The sequence below is a fragment of the Lycium ferocissimum genome, chromosome 9, assembly GCF_029784015.1.
Source record: "Lycium ferocissimum isolate CSIRO_LF1 chromosome 9, AGI_CSIRO_Lferr_CH_V1, whole genome shotgun sequence".
In the NCBI taxonomy this organism is placed as follows: domain Eukaryota; kingdom Viridiplantae; phylum Streptophyta; class Magnoliopsida; order Solanales; family Solanaceae; genus Lycium; species Lycium ferocissimum.
The window spans coordinates 26,367,421-26,383,137 of record NC_081350.1 but is presented as its reverse complement, the minus strand read 5'-3'; the positions used below and the strand labels follow the sequence as shown (position 1 = coordinate 26,383,137).

The following is a 15,717-nucleotide window of genomic DNA, read 5'->3' as shown; positions in this document are numbered from 1 at the left end:
AAAGCTAAAACTTTGTAGTGTGCACCATTTTTGTCATCTTAATACACATACACAGGAAATAAAGTAGAGCATAGGAGCTTTTAGTCGTTGTTACAAACATACATATTAATTAAACATAAAGACTACCTAAAATTAAAATGAAAATATATGAAATAAAAAACTTTGTGTAATGATCCCAAACTTTGGGGCGTGCCCGCATTTTGCCTCGATTCCTCACATTTTATTAAAAAAAAAACTTTGTATAATGATCCCAAACTTCGGATGTTTTCTATCATTATCCCCAAGGCTAGGGTCTCGACTCCAAGGAGTTGTTCTTTTCTGCTTTTTAGGAGGATTACCCACGGAAGAAGTATTAGGGCATTACCATGTGCTTGAGTTACAATAAATACTGATGTTACTGAAGTATCTTCTATGGGAACCTCTAAATCTACAACCTCTGTCCTTTTCATATGAAAAATATTAGAAGTTTAGGACCCATTCAGACAAGAAAAAAGAAACGTATAAATTCGAAAAAAAGGAAGAAACAACCTAAAATCAAATGGCTGACAAAGAAAGGCTAAAAATTTAAGTTAAAGATATTATACTCTAACGTGAGCTTCTGTTAATAGGTTTACACTTAACACTTAAAAGAGTTAAAAGACTTAAAGATGTGGGCTTGGACATATTCTTAAAAACATGGGCCTTAAACAATCATGTGAAATAAGTAGACCAAAAATCAAATTAATGATTAAAAGGTATAAAATATTTATAATTATTTATGAAAAACTAATATTATACATATAAATAATTATAAAATTTATGTATATAATTTATCGATTTTTGTTATTTATTCGGTAGTTTTTTAATAGAACCATAAAAAAACCAAATATTATCGGTTTTTAAAATTTAAAACCAAACCAAACCAAATGTCGATTTTTTTATTCAGTTTGGTTAAATTTTCGGTTTGGTTTTGGTTTTAACCAAAACCGTGAACAGCCCTAGCCATGCCTCCTGATATTTAGGGGATCATGACTTATCCCATTTTCCAAAATCAATGACCCTTGCGCCCACAACGGCTTCAACATGCTTAGGGTTAGGGGTTTGTTAACTAGGTCAAGCCTATATATACCCCTTCAATCTCTGATTTGTACAGATAAAAAAAATGCATTAATGAGCAATACAATTCTACTACTTCTTATTCTCGTTACGATTACTTCATTATTTTCACACTCTTTGCTTGGGTTCCCGAAGGCATTCAGTTTCATTATTTGAAGTCATTAGGTGTCGTGTAAATGAGGAGTCACTTTTCAGTGCCCCACGTTAGGAAGGTGGTGTTTCCCTGTCGATAATTGAATAGTCCCTTTTCCATTGCAAGCACTTATTTTATTCCTTCACTCTGTAGGAACTTATTCAAATAATCTTGTTTCTTCTTTTCTTCAAGAAGAAACACAATGGATGCTTTCTCTTCCACTTTCCTTTCCACATTATATCAACCCCCTAAATCTCTTCTTTCTCCTAACAATTGTTCTCCCAGCACATCATCTTCTCCTACTCTAAAAATCTCCTCTACTAGAATCGAAGAAAGGCCACAAACTACCACTACCACTACTAGAAGAAAACCACTGGAAAAGCCTCTTTCTTTCACCATACACTCCTCCAAAAAGAGAATTGCCAACAAAACCAATAGAGCCATCATTTCCAGCAGTTATCTTCAATGCATTTGACGATTTCATAAACACTTTCATTGATCCTCCTTTAAAACCTTATGTGGATCCAAAGTATGTTCTCTCTGATCGAATGTCCCGTCATGGAAGGCTCACTTCCACCTTGCCTAGATAGCGCTTACATCCGCAATGGCCCTAACCCTCAACATCTTCCCCGTGGACCTTACCATCTTTTCGACGGAGATGGAATGCTTCACTCTATCAAAATATCCCAAGGCAAAGCTACACTCTGCAGCCAACACGTCAAAACTTACAAGTACACCATCGAACATGAAGCCGGTTCTCCGATTTTCCCTAATGTGTTCTCCTGTTTCAACGGCCGGCCCGGCTGGCGCGTGTGTGGTGCTATCCGCGGCTCGAGTGATTGCGGGACAATTCAATCCCACAAATGGTATAGGCCTTGCAAACACAAGCTTGGCTTTATGCCGCTGCCTTAGGCCCCCAATATTTGAAGGGCCCCAAATTATTATTATTATTATTAGTAGTAGTAGTAGTAGTAGTATTACATACTATATAATTATTATAAATACAAGTGTTATAGTATATTTTTTTGTTATTTGATTAAGGTTATTTTATACCAATAAGTTCATTTCTTTTCTTGTCTGTGATGATAGCCAAATCAAAATTTTCACTTTGAGTTTGGACCTCAACATCGGATAATTCACCACTTTATTCATTGTTCTCTTCTTCCTATTTATTTTTTAAATTCGCTATTCTTTTTGTCTTAAATGATTAATTTGTTGTTTGGAACGAAACTTTTTTTTAGCGTACAAATTTTATAAAATAAATTTAAGAGCCTCTTAATATGATTTCGCCTTAGGCCACGAGATCCGTTGAGCTGCCTCTGGACGGCACATCCCAAAATTGACCCGGAAACTAAAGAGGCTTTTGCTTTCCGTTACAGTGCGATGCCTCCGTTTTTAACTTACTTTCGGATCGAACCAAATGGTACGAAAACCCTGGACGTGCCAATGTTCTCAATGACACGTCCATCATTTCTTCATGACTTTGCAATCACAAAGAAATATGCCATATTCGCAGACATACAATTAGAAATGAACCTGTTTAAGTTCATCACAGGTGGTTCACCGATGGGTTACGACTCGGGGAAAATCCCACGCCTTGGCGTGATTTCACGTTACGCTAGGGACGAGTCGGAAAGGATGTGGTTTGATGTGCCAGGATTTACTATTAGACACGCGATTAATGCGTGGGAGGAAGATGGTGGTGATACGTGTATACGGTAAAAATGGGGTCAATGGGTGACCGGTGAGATCAGAGCCGAGGATAAGTCCAAATGATCACGAGCTTGTTCGATCTTTTCTCCACACTGGGGGTGTCGTGCCGGATACAATTGACCCGAGACAAGATAAGCATGTTCGTTGGTCCGGATAGACAGAGCCTAAATTAGCATGTTCGTTGGTTCGGATAACCGGTTGTGAGGTCGCCACGTGTCATGAAACTGTTCCGCGACTTGCCTGACAACCGTACGGGTGTCAGACCATACGGATCAACCTTATCTTTTTTAGGGTTTTTTATTAATAAAGGCCTTTGTATTGTATCTATGGCCCATGAAGCATACCTGTAAATAGAGGACATTCCTCCCCTTTTTTAGGTTAGCTTTTTTTTCAGATCTCAATATGATAATCATCTAACATATAAAAGCTCTCTCTCAAAGATATTGGTTCGGATTTTGTGGTGTTCTTCCTTAGCTTGCTTGTCCTTTCAATATTACTTAATATATTTGGCATAAATCATCAGTCATAGTACACATACACATAGCATAAACACGTATACATATAGGTATAACTACAAACAAATCCATTGACACTTCAACCAAATAGATTAAAGTTCATCCACATATCCTATACCCCGCTTACAAATTTAATTGTTACCCAAAATTCGGGTTAAACAGTTTGGAGCCCACCGTGGGCTAGGATAATAGTGGTTTTTTAATCTTTGCTGCTTCCTTCTTTCACCTGTTGATTGAAGAATTTGCAGATTTCCACAAAAAACGGACGAAATGGCAAGCAGCGGTCATTCCGGTCATGTGAACAACAACGAGATAGTAGCTGAAAACGAGAACAACAGCGGGTTACGAAACCTACCTGCAGATCCAGTCGACCCAAATTCTGTGTCGACTCGAGAGAGGCCTCGCCCGGAGAATACCGTGAATCGAGGAGAATGCGCGCTTTCCGGACCCCCAGGTCACCTTGAATACTCATAACTTAATTACTTTATCCCGAGCTCAAGGTAAAAAACACCGGATACTCCGGATGAGATTAACACGTTCAATATTTAAAATGTTGCGGGAACAAGGGAGACCGCGCGAAGCAGGGGGATTGCTATGGCTCGGCCCGGACGAAAATGACAAGGCGACTCGGTAAGGTCAAAAGGGCTCACCGAGCCAAGGCGGGACGAGGCACTGATAGTCGAGAGCAATGAATTCGGAGCCGGCCCGTCAACCGAAGTTCTGAAGATGCTCGAGACCTTGGCAAAACGGGTCGATTCAACGAAAAAAAGGGTAGAAACATATAATTCTCGGGTGGATCAGATCCCGGGAGCTCCACCGATTCTGAAAAGGCCGGATTCAAAAAGATACATTCAAAATCCTTTCCCTCCAAGTACGACTCCGAAGCTGATCCTGAAGAGGTTTAAGATGCCGGATATTTCGAAATACGATGGTACAATGGACCCACAGGAACTCGTGACTTCGTACACCTGTGCTATAAAGGGCAATGATGTCGAAGAGGATGAAATTGAGTCCGTGTTGTTGAAAAAATTTAGGGAAACACTCTCGAAAGGAGCATTGACCTAGTATGACCATCTGCCCGAGCATTCCATCACTTCTTTCGAAATGCTCGCAGATGCGTTCATCAAGGCCCATGCTGGGGCAAAAAGGTGCAGGCCCGGAAAGCGGACATCTTCAAGATAGCCCAAAGGGACGATGAGTTGTTATGAGAATTTGTGAACCGCTTCCAAAGGGAACGGATGGAGCTCCCTCCGGTTCCGGAAGAATGGGCGGTCTGTGTTCCGCTGAAAAGGTTAAATCCTCGAGCTCGGCCCCCTTAGTTTTCAAGGCGAAGGAGAACTTGTTGGAGTACGAGGCTATAACCTAGGCAGATATCCATAACAGGTACAAATCTAAGATTCGGGCAGAGGATGACCAGCTCGAACTTCCCCCGGGACCTATAAATATGAGTAAAAACTCTGAGAGGTCGAGAAAAAATTACGAACCAGAGACAAGACCATCGAGGGAAAGATACCGACCATACTCGATCGAAAAATTGAGCTTCGAGGTCGAGAAAAATTAAGGATCGGCCCCAATCACTTCTCTAGTAGGGGCGATAAGCAGAGCTAAGCGCCCGTGAACGGTCGAGGCTTGTCATTTAGTAGTGATTCGCACGAAGTTCGGCTAGTAATAAAAGGACATCTTGGGGGATATCGGAGTACAACTTCAACATCAATACCTCGGACCTCGTCTCGGTATCGGCGTATCACGGAGGCTAGGTGGCTAAGGCCATTGAAATGCGGCCGGGTCAATGGGACCCAAACGTGGTATGTGAGTATCATGAGACCCATGGGCACAAAAATGAAGATTGTCGTCAATTAAGGGAGGAGGTGGCTCGTTTATTGAAAAATGGCCACCTTCGAGAATTTCTGAGTGAACGAGCCAAAGGCCACTACAAAGAAAGGGAAAGTCACAAATGAGTCGAGCCGGTGGAACCTCAACATGTGATCAATATGATAATAGGGGTAACGGATGCTTTACGAGGACCGATGATAAAAAGAACAAAGGTCTCAATTGTACGAGAAAAGCGCACCGGGACTACGTACACGAGGGCTCCATCTCCTTCGATAACGAGGATGCGAAGAAGGCATCATTCAACCGCACAATGATGCATTGGTAATTTCTATCCTTATTTTTAAATCACGGGTTAAATGTATTTTAATTGACCCGGAGTAGTTCGACCCAACGTCATCTAGTTGGAGAGTGGTAGAACAGCTAAGGCTACTCGACGGTTGTGCGGTAGCTTGGGTACTCGGTGGGTTCAATATGGCAAGCGAAACCACGAAGGGCGAAATTTCTTTGCCGGTCCAATATTGACGCACCACGATGCGAACGGTGTTTACGTCGTCGAGGAGATATGAAGTATAATGCTTTGCTTGGCAGACCATGGATTCATAGCATGATAGCAATACCATCGACACTACATCAGTTGCTAAAGTTCCCAACTCGGGAAGGGATAAAAACTATCCGAGGCGAACGAGGGTCGCGACGAAGGGAAATATTCGCGGTCGGGGAAGCACCCCTTTTTCTAAAGAAACCAGATCAAAGAGATGATGAATCAATCAAAGGCAAGGACACCAAATAACAATTAAAGGATACGGGTTCAAAAGCAAAGCAGAAGGAAACGGACCCGGTTGGTGAAGAGGACGATTTCGACGTGCCTAGATCGTTTGTATTACCGGATGACTCGGATGCAACCAAATCTACCGTGGAGGAGCTACAGCAAATCATCTTGTTCGTACATCTCTTTGGATAGAAAGGTATACCTGGGCACGGGGTTAACCTTGGTACCGTAGTGCAATTGATGAATTCGACAGTAGAAAATGGGCAGGCCGAGATAAACACAACGGGTCTAACTTGGGATTGGCGCAACAGATACATCGACTACTTGCAAGATGGGAAGCTCCCGAGCGACCCAAAAGAATCACGATCACTCCGGACCAAAGCAGCTCAGTTTTACTTAATAGACGACCTATTGTATCAACGATCTTTCTTCGGACCTCTTGCCAAATGTTTGGGCCCTGAAGAAACAGATTATGTGATGAGAGAAGTCCACGAGAGTACCTGCAGTAATCACTCCGGTGCGGAAGCCTTGGTTCAAAAAATTATCAGAGCCGGTTATTACTGAAACCGGATAGAGGAGGATGCGAAAATTTTTGTTCAAAAATGTGATGGGTTCAAAGGAACGCCCCGATGATTCATCAACTTGGGGAGTTCTTTGCACGGATGATATCCCTTTGGTTTGTTTATGAAGTGGGGGATGGACATCGTCGGTCCTGCCATGGGCACTAGATAAGGCTCGTTTTTACGTTTTTTATGACCATTGTCTACTTCTCAAAATGGGTTGAAGCGCAGGCTTTCAAAAAGATTAGAGAAAATGAGGTTATTGACTTCGTATGGGACCATATTATCTGTCGTTTCGGCATCCCGGCCGAAATAACCTGTGATAATGGCCCTCAGTTCGTTGGCAGCAAGGTCAATAACTTCCTCGAGGGGTTGAAGATCAAGAAGATAGTATCAACTTCGTATCACCCGAGTGCAAACGGGCAAGCGGAATCCACGAACAAAACAATAATTCAAAATCTAAGGAAAAGACTTGAAACATCGAAACATAAATGGAAAGAAGTGCGCGGAGGTATTTAAGGCTTGCGGAACGACGTCAAAGTCGAGCACAGGAGAGACACCTTTCTCGTTGGTCTATGGGGCCGAAGCTCTAATTCCCGTAGAAGTTGGTGAACCGAGCCTCCATTTTCAATACGTCACCAACGGATCAAACGAGGAGGCTATGGCCGTAAAACTTGACCTGGCGGACGAACTACGCCAAAATGCGCTGGTCCGTTTAGTAGCTCAAAAATAACGAATGGAGAGATACTACAATCGGAGGGCCAATCTTCAACATTTCCGAACTAGAGACTTGGTACTTCGGAAAATTACTTTGAATACCAAGAACCCCGATGATGGGAAATTGGGTCTGAACTGGAAAGGACCGTACAAGATAACCGGAGTAACAGGTAAAGGGTCATACCAACTTGAATCCATAGATGGGCAACGGCTGAATAACTGGAATGTGGCTCATTTGAAGAAATACTATTACTAAGGTATGGGCCGTTGACCCTTGTGATCATCTTTTATTAACCTATCCTTTTTAGCAGAAGTGGTATCGAGATAAAACCTGAGAGGGTAGAGTTAGGTCTGAAAACACGTGTTGCACTCTTTTTCTTAGTTCGATTTTGTCCCAAAGTGGGTTTTCCGATAAGGTTTTTAACGAGGCAACAAGTACAACGCATTACCTTATGAAAACAAGGCAAAATACCCGAAAGCGGAGGGCCTGCCCTTCGCCGAGAACTCAATAGTGTTTTCCTGATCATACTTCTCGAATAAACACTAGAGGACTATCATACCCACATCAAGGCCGGAATGATTTCAGCTCACCAAAGCAAACGAAAAAACAAAGCCTACTCCAGAATGGTCTTCGAAATTTATGCTTCTTATTTCTGTGTAAACCCGAACCTTCTGTGTTAGGTTTCAGTGTAAGGACCAAACGATCAAAATGAATCATGTCCGGCTAGTATTTGCTACGGCAAAAACAGAAGGAAATGGATGAAACCCTTATATCATGTACATACAAACACTTGCAATATAAAGATGCGTTACGAAAAAATAAGTCTCGGACACGTCTTTTTATTAAATACCCTATATCGAGGACTATTCTCAAAATTTCGCAAAGGCAATAAGGTCACGTTGAACCGAGCCCAAAATCTTTTAACACCCTCGAATGGGGACCGCAGTCTCAAAATTTGACAAAAGGCAGGGATTCAGGTATCCAACCCTAATCTATTATAAGTAAACGGTCGGAAAAGGTTCAAACAATATAAAAACCTAAACCCAAAATGCCCAACGTGATTCGGAGACGTCTGAAGTCACAAAGCATAAATAAGCCCCGCGGGCAAACCATTCGATAAAATCTTCGATTAAAAACGTATCGAACGGAGTAAAAGCCAATACTCAATGAGTTAAGTTAGGCTCAATTCGGACAAAAGAGGTAGCTCCGAACATTGATTATTCCTTACGAAACAAACATTTAAGGCAAATATCATAACATACATTCAGATAAAAAAATGAAGAAAACAAAAGCCAAAAGGGAAATATGCATTTCATATATAAACCGATGCTTTGCACTTAGACTTTTACACAAGCCAAAAAAGAAATGAAGGCTCGTACAGGCCCTAGTCTACCTGGTATGGTTAGAACTGGAGTTCTCAGAAACCGTTTGCTCGGAGTCTTCAGAGTCGGCATCAAGGGCTTTCTTGGCCACGTCTCCTCGATTTTCTTTGGCTTCGAGTATCCGGGCACGATGTCCCCCGACCTCTTTCAACTTGTTCGAGGGTAGCCCACTGGGATTTTCAGCGTTCATACTCGATCAAAATTGTAGAACGAGCCTCGGCACCCTCTATATCTTTAAGAGACTCTTCTAGATCGGCCTCGGCTTTTTTCAATTTAGCCTCTAGCTCGGACTTCATTTCAAGAAGAGCGATTCGAACTTGATTGACCGATTCAAACTCGGTCTGAAGTAAATCATTGGCTGCAATAGCCTCCTCGAGCTTGCTCTTGAGCTCATCACTGATCCGAGCTTGAGTCTCGACTTTCTCCTCTAATACCCTCAGCTTCTCTCTCTCTCGGAGGCTCTTTCGGTTTCGAACTGATGAAATTTTTTTGCCGCCTTGACCAAGTTAAGCTCACCTCAAAGCTGGGCGATAGTAGCCACAAATTTGCTACGCCTCGTAGCAAAATTGGCATTATCTCGGCCAAGGTTCATGTTATCCTGTTCCAGGAGCCGGTTCTTTTCAACTGCATCATCAAGTTCAGCCTTTAAACGAAGGTTATTAGCCTTAGCTGCCTCAAGCTCGGTTTGAAGGTTCAGATTAGTGTTTTAAAAGGCGAGGGCGTAAGGCGGGGTGATTTACGTCTGTCTCAGTGAGGCGTAAGCCCCGAGGCACTGGGCGTAAGCCCTATGGGGTTTTAATTTGTAGTATTTTATGAAATGATATAATTATAATAAATACTTTTAAATAGGTGAAATAGCGTAAAAAATTAAAGAAAAATATAAATAAGTATATATATATATATATATATGCTCCACCCCCCCCCCCCCCCCCCCCCCCCCCCCCAAAAAAAAAACTAATTAGAACAATCTATTATACGCTACTTACAAGTACAAGTGATCCATTCTTTTTTGAGCTCATTACTTTTTTGAGATAGTAGAAGACAAGATAATTAATTGAAAAAGAATATATATATGCTCCACCCCCACAAAAAAACTAATTAGAACAATCTATTATACGCTACTTACAAGTACAAGTGACTGCACGTTACTTTTTTGAGATAGTAGAAGACAAGATAAATAATTGGAAAAGAATATATATTAGGCATTCTAGCAATAAAAAAAGGTCTTGACTTTTAAATTTAATATTTCAGTTCCTTTTTAAAACATTTGAATAATTACATGCTGACTTTTGAGAATTTGGGCATTATATTAAGGACTTATTTAACAAATTTCGTTTTAGTTCGAAGAAGTTTTTAAGGCTTACGCCCCAACACGCCCCCAAAAAAAAAACTCGCCCCAAACGCCTGGGCGTACGCCCCTAATTATTGGGCGTACGCCTTTGGAGACTTTCGCCCTGACCCATCGCCCCGGGGCATTTTTGGTACGCCCCGCCCCAGGGCTGGCTCCAAAAACGCCTTTTAAAACACTGGTTCGGAGGTGGGACTGCCCGGCTCAGCTGGTATTCTTTCTCCTGCAGGAGGAGTTTGAACTTCTCCGTCTCCCGGCCCTGAGCATCCAGCTGGGCCTTTAAGTCATCAGCCTCGTGTTAGGCCTGGATAAAGCCTTCATTAACGAGCACAACACTCTGCAGAAGAAGAAGAAAACCAAGTTAGGAAATTGATTAACAAGAGTGGAGAATCGCACATTAATATTATAAAAAGCGAGCATGAACTTACCGTTTGCTGCATGCCACTAGTTATAAGGCACTGCCAAGGAAGCTCGGCCATTTTTTCCTCGTTCGAAGTTGAAATAAAAGGCCTTAGATAACTTGTAACCCTCACGAGACGGGATAAAAAACTACGATCCTCGGGGACGGTGACCGACCGACCTCGTCCTCCTCGGTTCTACACTTGGCCGGAAAAATACCTACAAGTTTGGACCGCACTTTGTTTCGGTGGACCGGCTAGCCCCTTGTGGCCCGAGGAATGGGAAGATGGCCAAACCCAACAGCTTCCCCGGTTGTAGGAGGGATATATGAGAACATGTCATCGAGGTTATCGGACCTCGAAGCAGGAGCAAGAGAGACCGGAACGGCTCCATCAGGCCTGGTTGTTGCAGGTACCTGGAATGTGGTAGCTTAGTCGGTGCTGGACAATGGACCGGAAGCCATTATAACCTCATTGTCCGGGAATGATTCAGCCCTTTGATCAGCCTCGGTGTCCAAGGTCGGGCCAGATCTTCAAGGTCTTTTCACCAAATGTGCCGCTTCGGGCGAGGCATCACCTGAAATGTCGATAAATTCAATGGACCTTAGAGGAATCGAAAAAGGAACATCATCTTCCCCACCTGTGTTCGGGGTTGGAATGGCAGTTTCTTCCTCAGCTGTAGTCGAGGACGGAATAGTAGTTTCTTCCTCGGGAACAGAGCGATAAAGGGACCCACGTCAACTCTTCGAAGAATAATATCGAGCTCGGATTCATCCCTCAGGGTCCGAACTTCACTCCTCGACCTTTTCTTTTGTTTCTGCCCCTTGGTCGAGGATTTTCTTTGCCTCTTTTTGGCTATGACAATAAGCCGGGATGATCCTGCCGTATCAAAGTCAGAACCCGGTATGGCAGGCTCAGCCTTTGGTGTGGATCGTGGCTCCACAGAACCCTTAGGCAAGCCTGAATATAAAAAAAGTTATAAAAAGAAAAAGCAAAAAGGGAGGACATTGTTACACCTTGGGAAATTTTTCGTTAGCGTACAGTGAATAGGCCATCGAAGGGTAGAATATATACGATGTTCTGATGAGCAAGAAATAGCATTCGAGGGTCCTAATTAAGATTTCCAAAGACATTCGAGGTAAGAGGAGAAAGTTGTTGAGGAAAGCGAGTCACATGTTGTGTATCGGGTAAGAATTTCGAGTATTGAGTTAACAACGTTCTAATGATACCTTGGGGAAGAGTTATAACGTCCCTTAGAATGGTAATGAAGTGTTGAACAAGTGTGAAGAAGATTCCATAAGGATCGGAGATCAAACGAGTCGACGAGAATAAGTCTCGGAAAATCGGGCAAACATACGACGTACACATCGGCCGTATAAAATCTACGGACCGTATGTCCAATCGTAGATTCAGCCCAAGATAGCATGTCTTGGACCGGATCTGGCCGGACATACGGCTAGTAGAAAACATACGGACCGTATGTTGGTCCGTAGATCTCGGTCGGGACTGAACTCAAATAATATAAGGGACCTTTTTCTCATTTCAATTCATTTCATTTTCCATCTCCACAACTCAAGAAACCTCTAGAACACTCCAAACACTTCAACCACAAGAAAACAAAGAGAATCAAAGATCAACAAAGAAGAATTGAAGAGAATCAAGTGTATGAAACCCATTAAAGTCATTCAAACTAAGAAATCCCGAGAGAGGTGAAATAGGATTTTGGTGCAAGGGGTGTATTACCACTCAAGGCTTGTTCCTCCATCATCTAAGGTGAGTTTCATGATCTTCTCATATTTTTTGAAGTATTGATAGGTTGAAACACTTGAATTGTAGAACAGTATAGAAAATGGGTCACAAATGTGAGAATAGTGTCATTATTGAATAGTAGTTAGATTGAATCATGAAAATGGATATGTTGAGATTATAAATACGTTAAAAATGATATTTAGAACATGGAATAAGTATTGTATGAGAAAGAACGCGATAATGGACTTTGGTCATGATTATGGAGAATTGGAGTGAAATTGTGAAATGTGGACAATGTAATCAAATGATGCTTATTGGTTATGACATTGTGATCGTTGTTATGAGTGTTGGGAGTTGATATGGAATATGGAGGAAAGTAGTATAAACAAAGGAAATGCTGCCCAATTTCTCTAGCTTTAGCAAGCACGTTTTCATGATTGTTTAGCTAATGACGACACGAATTCCCTTGAAGGTATAGACGAGTGCATTAAAGGAGAACGAGCAAGTGGTAGAATAGTCAAACGACAAAGGTATGTAAGGCTAGTCCTTTCCTTCTAAGGCATGAATCTTATGACATGGATTTCCTCCTTCTTATGAATTTTCTATCTTCAAGAAAACTATGAGTCCTTGTTCATGAATAAGCCATATGAGATAAGAGATATGCGGTGAGTACGATATTGATGATAGTAAACTAAGTCTAAAGAAGCTATAGTTCATGATATGATGTTCCTATAAAGCTAATGAAGCTATCTATAGATCATTGATGTTGATTATTGTATACACTCACCTTATGTGCTAAATCCTTCAAGGTGAGGTGGAATGTTCATGAATGCTCCGTAATGTAGTCGGGGGTTCACGACCTTACGTCACCCGATAAAGTATAATCGTCCATGAGTCCCATGCATGCATTATGATGAATTACTATGAGCATACTATGATGAGCAAATTATGATAAAGCCATGATATGCCCATGAGATGAATGATAATGGTAAGTATACGGTATTTGCTATGAAGTTCATGCCATGAAAGTGATATTATTCTCAATAGATTGTCCTTAGTCCAAATGCATGCTTTACGAAAAGTTATGATAAGCTTACGAGATGGAGGTGATGATAAAAGATTTCCGTAGTAATGGCAATGATGATGACGAGATATACCGAGCCTCGTCATGGCCGGGTACGGAAGACATGTATGTGATATTGTCGAGCTACTATGTGGCCGAATACAAATAATGTTTAAATATGTATGAGCGGATACGATACTATGGTACGTGTAGGTATGTGTTATGATGAAGGCAAGATGATGACAAGGTTACGATTAGTTATGCTAAGGTCATGATATGCCTATACGATGTATAGTAATGTTAAGGATGATGTTGATTTCCTTTATGTATTGTTATGTATATGTGTGTATGTATGCATCGAGCCCGGGAGGGCCGAGTACGGACATTATCGAGTCCCGAGAGGGCCGAGTACGGATGATACCGAGCCTATATGGCGGGTACGTGGTTATCTTTGCATTACAAACTATTGCATATGTAAACATGTGGATGTAACAAGTATATCTTTAGAGGAATAAAGGGTAAGTACGTATGACGCTTGCTAAAAAATGTATCATGAGAAATGGGCCGGTTCTTTTATCTTCTGCTATCCCTTATGCTTCTATTATGCATTATTATTGTTGATGCCTTACATACTCAGTACAATGTTCGTGCGCGTTCGTTTTCTTTGGTCGTGTTCATGCCCACGGGTGAACGGGGAGGCAACCCGGGTTCGTAGGCATTAGCTAACGAGAGCACTCCTTTATTCCGAAGGTGCTATCTTGAGACAGTATTTTTGTACATACATATTTTGGGCACGACGGGGTCCTGTCCCGTCCATATGTCTAGTACTCCAGTAGAGGCTCGTAGATACGTATGTGTGGGTAGTATGGTCTCACAGGTTTCTCATATGTATACGCACGTATGTACATTATTATTTCGATAACCTAAAGAGCTGATGTTTATAAAGTAAATATACTTTAAATGAAAGTCGTTTTCTATGATTATGAATGATGAGAAATATGAATGAAGGCAGAATAAGTAGTAAAATGTGGGGTGCTCGGTGGTTGGCCCCGGGTACTCGTCATGGCCCTAGTCGGTTCGTGACAGACGTGATAAGTACCGAATCAAGGGGAAGATTACCATGATTTTGGGAAACCCACCGGCCACAGGACAGGTCCGCCCATGTCCGTTCATTATGAAGGTGTTGGCTGATGATTGCCTCAACCCACTCGGTAAAGCTCCGGACAGCGGCAGGTATCCACACCTCGGCTGAGATATTGAACAAAGTAAAAATAATATTTATATATATATATATATATAAGGGAGTAAATCTGAACAAATGTGAAGGAAAGACGACTGAGGAACTTACGTCTATTATTCCACTTTTCCAAAAAGGGCATGTAATCAGCCGGAATGATGTCTGCGGTCCTTACCCGGACATAACGTTCCAACCACCCTCGATCTCCATCCTTGTCGAGTTTGGAAAGAATCGGGTTTCGGCCTCGTTTGGCGACCTTTATCACGCCCCCTCGGAAGATCCTCGGACTATATAATTGGATGAAGTGTGCCAACGCGAATTCCTTTTTGGCATTATTAGCCAGTAGGCGGAGGCAGGCCACGATCCTCCAGATAATCAGACCGATTTGGGCTAAGCATACATTGTATGTCCGGCACATCTCGAGCATAACTGGATCAATTGTGGGGTCGAGTTTGAGTGTGAACGGGTACGTGTAAACATACAGGGACCCTTCCTTGTAGTCGTGATGGACTCGTCAGGGCTGGGGGCAAACATTTGTACCCGATACTTATCCCATCCGCATTCGGCCCGGACCCGAGGAAGGAGGTCCTCTGTAATTGACGAAGGGTACCGTCTCACGTCGAAACCCCTATCCGCGATTTGTATTGACTTCTCAACGGCAAACTCATGATTATAATTGGGTTTGGCCGGTATTATGTCCATGGCAGTTGGTTCCACAAAGGTTTTGCCTTTGGGTTTAGAAGTAGGCTCGGCACCCTGGGAAAAAATCGAGGGTACGTCCTGGGGAGCAGAATCGGTGTTTACTGACATTTTAGCTAAAGATGAATTTATAAAGAAGTTGGTATGAAGATTTGAAGGTTTGAAGATGCAGATGAAGATTTCAAGGCGGGAACGAAATAATGAGTATGAAGATTTGAAGGATTGAAGACTCGGGTTGAAGATGCTAAGGCTTTGTTGCAAAGAACGTTGAAAATTCAACCAAGGATGAAAGCTAACCAAAGAAGTTGAAGATCAGAGAAGTGAGAGTGAAAAAGTGGAAAGTAAAAAATGTAACTTTGGCCCTTATATGGGCGATTCACTGCAGCGGTTATAGAGGTCGGCCAATCGAGAGACGACACGTGTCCGAGAATTAATGGGACGTGACTTGAAGCGACGTGGGTTAAGGCAGTTTCCGATGTTGGCCATTCGGGGTGAGACACGTGGC

General features: G+C 42.2%; 1 pseudogene; it reads left to right on the top strand.

Moving 5' to 3' along the window:
* The first annotated feature begins 1,769 nt into the window (after positions 1 to 1,769).
* LOC132031731 (probable carotenoid cleavage dioxygenase 4, chloroplastic) lies at positions 1,770 to 2,950 on the top strand (annotated as a pseudogene).
* The last annotated feature ends 12,767 nt before the right edge of the window (positions 2,951 to 15,717 follow it).